Source organism: Lycium barbarum, chromosome 3 (genome assembly GCF_019175385.1).
Source record: "Lycium barbarum isolate Lr01 chromosome 3, ASM1917538v2, whole genome shotgun sequence".
Classification (NCBI taxonomy): Eukaryota; Viridiplantae; Streptophyta; class Magnoliopsida; order Solanales; family Solanaceae; genus Lycium; species Lycium barbarum.
This window is the reverse complement of record NC_083339.1, coordinates 25,330,709-25,337,710: the sequence shown is the minus strand read 5'-3', so window position 1 is coordinate 25,337,710 and position 7,002 is coordinate 25,330,709. Positions and strand designations below refer to the sequence as shown.

At 35.7% G+C, this 7,002-nt stretch overlaps 1 pseudogene; it reads right to left on the bottom strand.

The window, feature by feature from the left end:
- Positions 1 to 4,298: 4,298 nt before the first annotated feature.
- On the bottom strand, positions 4,299 to 6,575 carry LOC132630551 (uncharacterized; annotated as a pseudogene).
- Between the last annotated feature and the right edge of the window lie 427 nt (positions 6,576 to 7,002).

Genomic DNA, 7,002 nt, shown 5'->3' with positions numbered 1-7,002 from the left:
AAAATAGTGGCGACTCTACTCGGGAGAAATTCCGAGTGTGTCTTGGTCGGAAATAAAGTGAGTTGAACACTTATACAATTTTTTTTTTTTGAAACCAAAACTCTCTTTTCTAAGGGGATATTTTTCCAGAATTTTGAATTTATGATAGCATGACATTTTGAGATAACAAAAACATTTTAAGAAAATAATTACAACAATCACACATCGAGGCTCATAGGTCAACCGTATTCTACGGATCCTTAATACTAGGGTGCTTAAAACCTTCCCTAGGGGATCGCCATAACTCTCATCTCGAACTCTGGTTCTAAAAGGATTTTTCTCTTGCTTGATAAACCCTTTTAATCCATCTAATTTCCCTTTAATAAATTAGGTGGCGACTCTAAAAATACTAAAATTCATTTAGAGCACCAACAACCTCTTAGCTGCTTTTATGCACCCGCGTAAAAGTGAACCGTAACAGATGGCGACTCTGCTGGGGATTTTCTAGGTTCTAACGATAAGGGTTTCAATATAATGTGATATAATTGTGACTATTTGCTTAATTATTTACTTTCCTGCAAATATAAATTATCATGCATTCATATCATCAATTCCGCCACTCCTGGCAAAAAGTTTGGTTTCAAAGGGACACGCGGGCTCGCGATCTAGCCTTTACTAAAAAAACCTGAAACACCCCTCCTTTGGAACATGTATAATACGGAGTTGGTGTGCGGTTACCCAGCAGTAGACAACAGTTCACCCCGAGTAGTCTGCTCGGGTCCAAGGTCACTTCAGAAAACCCACTCTTGCATATGCCTAGGTTAGAGCTAAGCTAAATCCAAAAATGAACTAGAAGGGTTTGAATATTTGAGATGTATCTAAAACTGATAGGGAGACCACATCGTGTCAAGTACGGTCTATGACCCGAAAAACACCGCATCTCATTTATGTGCTAATTGAAAAATATGTAATGTGCCTATGTGCTAAACCATCGCCTCTTGGGGGGGGGGGGGAACTTTAACCTTGCTTTGTTTTTTTAGATGACGAGTAACTTGGAGTTTAATATGGTTATTGATACATTGGATTTGCTACGCATATGGTAGGGTACGATGAGTCAAGAAGAAAGAAAAAGGATCTCTTGCCATTTTGGAAATCTAATCTCTATAATGACAATGAGTGGTTGTAGGGAGTTGATAGAGGTAATTACCAGATATTGGGATTGAGATAAGATGGTTTTCTGTTTTAGGCATAATGTAGAAATGTAACTACCCGTTTGGTCGTTATAGCTTTTTCAGTACTTTTGACCCTTTCTCAAGCTTGTTTAGCTCACATTTGACCCAAGGGGACCGTTGACATGCTTCCCGAGGTCTTTGGATATAATTTGGGTGATTTTGTGGGAAATTTGGGCTTAAGGAGAAAAATAGTTGACTCAAAGTTGACTTTTAGGTAAATAGACCTTTTTCGTGAATCCGTCGATTTCGAGAGGTCCGGATGGTCTTTTAGAACTTGTGTGTATATTCGGTTTGGTTCCCAATGCACTCGGGTGCATTTTGGGACTTGGGTTGGGAAGTTAGTTTTGAGGTTTCGGGGGTTGACTCGGTCAACGAGACTTTGAGAATTTCGAGGCCATGAGTGCGTTCGTAGCGTGTTTTTATGTATGTCTACATATATGTTATGATTGTGAGCAGATGGTCTCAGACGATAGTCGGGATTTCGGGTTTACTTAGTGAAAATTTGGGAGTTTCTGGTGTTTGGTGCCCGCTATGGCTGCACCAGGACCGCAGCGGCGGTACCGCTTTAGCAGTTACCCTGCCGCTGTAGCCGCTTGTGTATTTGGGTAGGACCACAAAAGCGGTCATGGGACCATGGAAGCTGCACCGCTAAAGCCCTAGAGTGGGCGCGTAAGCAGGTGACGGGCAGTTAGATTCATGAAATGTGTGTTAAAAGCCCTAAGTCTTTCATTCAATACCACTCCAACTTTAGAGCTTTTTGGGAGCATTGAAGGCTGTTTTTCATAAAAAATCATTGTGGTAAGTTCTTTCACCTTTCTTTCCATTCCTTGTTCCATTAATCACCTTAGGAATCCATTAGTCATGCTAGTTTCATTAAGAGCTTGAGGATTAAAAGAGGGTTTTGAGGGTTCTTCATTCTACGCTATTAAATCTTGATTTATTGATTGGGCTAGCTTCTTTAAGCATGGAATTGATGATTAGAAACTATTATTGCATGATTCCTTCCTTATTAGTGTGTAATTTATGAAATTGCAAGTTAGGGTTTATACCCAAATTTGAGGGTTTAGCCTAGAATCCGAAATTAAGTGATTTGTTAGTTCTTCTAGCTTATAATTGACGAGAATTGATCACCTAGAACATTATTTTCATGTTGAGATCTATAGATTCCTAATTTCATCTCTTTAGTTCATAAACCCCATCCCATAGGTTGGGATTTGGGTCTTGAATAGTAGTAAAGTTGAATGTTGTTTCTTCTTGATTCTTATTTCATGATTTAGATATGATTAGACTTCCATTATCTCGAGGCTTAAAGGAAGGGAAAGACTAAGGTTCGACTATTAGAGACTTTGCTGTTCGGCTCTCCAGGTAGGTTACAGTTTACCTTATGGTGAGATTTCGATTAGCGAAGCATATGTTTAGATGATATTGTCAAAGAGTGTATGTCAACCTTTAGGTATGAAGTTGGATTGGATATTATCTTAGGTTGGGCCTTCTTGTATGATGTGGGGGCTAACCACCCCGTTGCATTGTTGACTTATTTTGTTCTATTTACTTATTGGCTCGTTGCCACGTTGAGACATCAGATATTGGTGATTAGTGATATATCATGGCTATGATATTGCGGTACCTTACTTGATTGATATTGAGATGAGAATTGTGATTCCATTGTGGCTTATTGTGTAGCCTTATTATTGATATTACTTTTGTGCCATGTGTGGTGCTGTTTGAGATTGAATTGGTTGTTGATATTACATTGCATCGTACTCATACTCATTTTCATGATACATTGATATTGCATTGTTATGGTACTGATCAATGTTTTCAGAGGCGGAGGCGTTGGGTGGGGCGTTTTACCGTATACGGGGTGAGACGTAAGCCTCGAGGCACGGGGCGAAAGTCCCATGGATCCTTAATTTTATAATTAATTAAATATGTTTAAAATGTGAAAATTACATTAAAATTTTGTTCAATATTCACACAAATCACAAAAAAGTTGTAGGAAACATTATTATATTTATTATACGAGTGCACTAACAAGTAACAACACAAAAATATGACTTTTTTAACTAACCAGATACATATTAACAGTAATGTTATTAGTGACATAATAATCTAGACAAGATAAGCTAAAAAATATAGTCATTTGTAAGAGCAACTCTGCAATGCCTTTGCAATACTTTAAAACATGAGAGAATAAAACTCCACCACAACTAAATATTAAAAGATAATTTGGTGCATACAAAAAAATTAGTCAGGGATACAGGTGTATCATCATAATAGCTCAAATGAGAGTCATCTTCAACAAAAAGTAAAAATATGCAAAAGCCATATCATTTCTCAAGTATCTTCTTGAACTCTCATGAACAAGACTTCACAACTAGACTTGGTTGGAGTCAAAGAAACTGTACTTTAAAACATGAGAGAAACAAACTCCATCCACAACTAAATATTAAAAGATAATTTGGTGCATACAAAAAAATTAGTCAAAGCTACTGATGTAACATCATAATAGCTCAAATGAGAGTCATCTTCCACAAAAAGTAAACATATACTAAAGTCATATCATTTCTCAAGTATCTTCTTGAACTGTCATGAACAGGACTTCACAATTAGATTTGGTTGGAGCCAAAGAAACTGTTGCCATTTGATGTCTCTCATCTGCAAGAGTGCAAGATTCATATGTCATGTTAAAAATACAAAGACAAGTAAGTGGTTTTTGGGATATTTACCAACAGCAAAAGTTGTTCTTAATGTACCTCTGTTTCAAAATATATTATTCACATGTTAGCTTCAAAGTTCAAATTTTCAGTTGCTTTTTAAGCCAAAAAAGTCTCTTAGTACACCAGACCAAACACTATCAGAGTGAGATCATCATCAATATCCACATCTTCCAGCCCTTCCCCATCCTCGAGTTGCACTGTTTTTTCGTTTTGTAGATCAAAGGAGAAGAAAAAATAAAAAGTGTTACTAATTTTGACATAATTGACAATTTATAACTTAATAAAAATAATGGTAGAACACTATACACTTACCTGATGCCTTTTGTTTTTTACTAGAAGGACCTAATTCACTTGTATCTCTTACAGTGCCAACATCAATGATAGATTCATGTGTAAGTTCACTTTGATATACACCGTTCTAATGACGTCAACATCAAACAAGTTCTCTTCATCAAGCCAGGAAGGATCTTCAGGAAGCACTGGATCTTCTTTTTCAGCAATCCATTCATCATCAGAATCAACTTCACCAACTATAATTGGATCGGTACTTTGCAATTTTCTTTTGATGCTCCTCTCTCTTAGTCTAGTATTGTATCTTACATAAACTAAAGCATTTAACCTCTCATGCTCAAGTCTATTTCTCTTTTTGGTAAGAATCTACCAAACATTAGAAAACATAATGTAAGAGTTCATAAACTAAAAGGAAAATAAGAAAAATTTCTTTAAAAACATACCTCTTGCCGACTCGAAGGTACTCCAATTTCGTTCACAACCTGAAGAACTGCAAGTGAGATTCAGTACACGAATTGCAAATTTAGTCAATTCTGGAGTTTGACCCCCAAATCGCATCCACCAATCCGTAGGAGATCTTACTTTTCTAGAATCCATATCTATTTGACTTCCAAACTGCCCTCTCAAGTGGTTATATGAATCTAACTGAACATCCACTTTAAATCTCTCTTCATAATCCAACATTCGTACAAACCTTTTTTTATTTCAAAATTACTCGAAAACCTTTCCTCAAATCGCAATTGTGGATTTAAATAGTAACCAGCAGAATGAAGTGGACGATGGAGTTGTTTAATCCATCTATCATCAATTCTTTTCCGTATGGGACCATACTTCTTTTCATTACAGCCATAATCCATAGCTATTTTTTCCTTGGACATATTCATCAAATCATACAAGTATCCCATACATGATTTTTCCTCCGAATCTATTCTCTCAAAATAGACACTAAAGGAGCAACACTCTTCACACAATAAGCAATATAAGGCCAAAAGTTTGGATCAAAGAGAACGGTGGATCTAGTTTTCACCCCCTCCTATTTCTTAGCCCAAGAACATTTATTCCAAGCTTCGGAAGAAAACATATTTCTAAGGGCTTGATTTTGCTTTTGAATGCTTTGAAGTGTAAAATATGTTGTAGCAAAGCGAGTAACAGCGAGGCGAAGGAGTTCATGGTTATTTGTGAATGACCTCATTAAATCTAACACCCATGTAAGTCCATAAATAAATCTCACCACTCCTTTTTCTTTTGTAAGTGTATCTGCATGAATTTTCATTTTTCCTATATCTTCTAACAAAAGATCAATGCAATGTGCTGCACATGGAGTCTAATAAATATGAGGCCTTGTTTCCATTATTCTTTTTCCAGCACTCACATAATTCAAACCATTATCGGTTATTATCTGAACAACATTTTCTTCTCCAACTTCATCTATGACTTTATTTAAATGCAATGCAAGCATTTCACCACTTTTAATAGAATTAGAGCATCAATAGATTTGAGAAAGAAAGTACATGCAGGACTATTAATCAGAAAGTTGATAAAGCATCTACTTTTTCTATCCGACCAACTATCCGACATAATTGAACAACCATATGCTTCCAAGATTTCTTATGCTCATCTAACATCTTGTGAATATTTGTAACTTCTTCTTTTAGTATCCAAGTTCTCAACTCATGCATTGAGGGAGGCACAAAACCCATACCATAATTTGCAACGCCTTCGAACATAGGCAAATAATATGGATCATTTGCGATGTTAAACGGTATACCACTTGAGAAGAAGAATCTACCAATTCGTTGACAAACTTCTTTCCTTTCCTCCTTTTTCCATTTGGAGTTCAAAGTAGCTTCCCTTGCTTGAGCACTAACAAAATCATCCAATGGACCTCTAGCCTTTGGATTTAAATTGACCATAGTTGGAGATGAACTAACTTCACTAGACATATTAACATTTCCAGATGCAGCCACTTGCATTTCTTCCAAAGTAGCAGTTGGCATGGCTTTTGCAGTTTTAAGCTTTTGTAATGATTTCTTGCATTCTTCACTTACTTCATCTGGTACCTTAAGACAAGGCGTCATTCCTAAATGAGTGCCTGCTAAATGTTGCTTCAATCTATTGATTGTGCGGTTACATTGTTGATCACAGAACTTGCATTTGAAGTACTTCTCATCTGGGGTCTCAATTGCATATTTCCATGCAAAATCCTTTCTGCTCACTTTTTTGGGAACCTCATCTTCATCCATTGTCAACTGATCTACAATAAAAATGACACAAAAAATATAAGTTTAAAAGAAGAAATAAATAATATAAAGTTACATTAAGAGCACCCACCATTATAGTGCAATTTACTACTAATTCACCTCAAAATCTATATATATATATATATAAGAGGAAATATACATTTATTTTTGGAAAAAAAATATATTTTGAACCCAGGATTCATTTCTTAGTCTGCCAATGCCCACTAATTATAAGTTTATAACAATTTAACAAACTACAAAGTTTAGTCCTTTTTGTTTATTCTTTGCTTCTTGTCTTCTTGTAGTTCTTGTTTCTTTTATTATCTTTCAATTTTAGTTCATTTTTTTTCTCAATCTACTATCACAAACTTTAATAGAAAAAAGAAGAAGAAGAGTATACTGCATCAAATCTTTTCACAATACAAAGTAAGCTTTCCACAAAGTTAAGGAAGAAAACGCATTAACTTTACTTGGAAAAAAAGTACTTTATTTTTTGGAAAACCTAAAAGGGTTTGAATGATAATTTTGAACTAAGTTGGT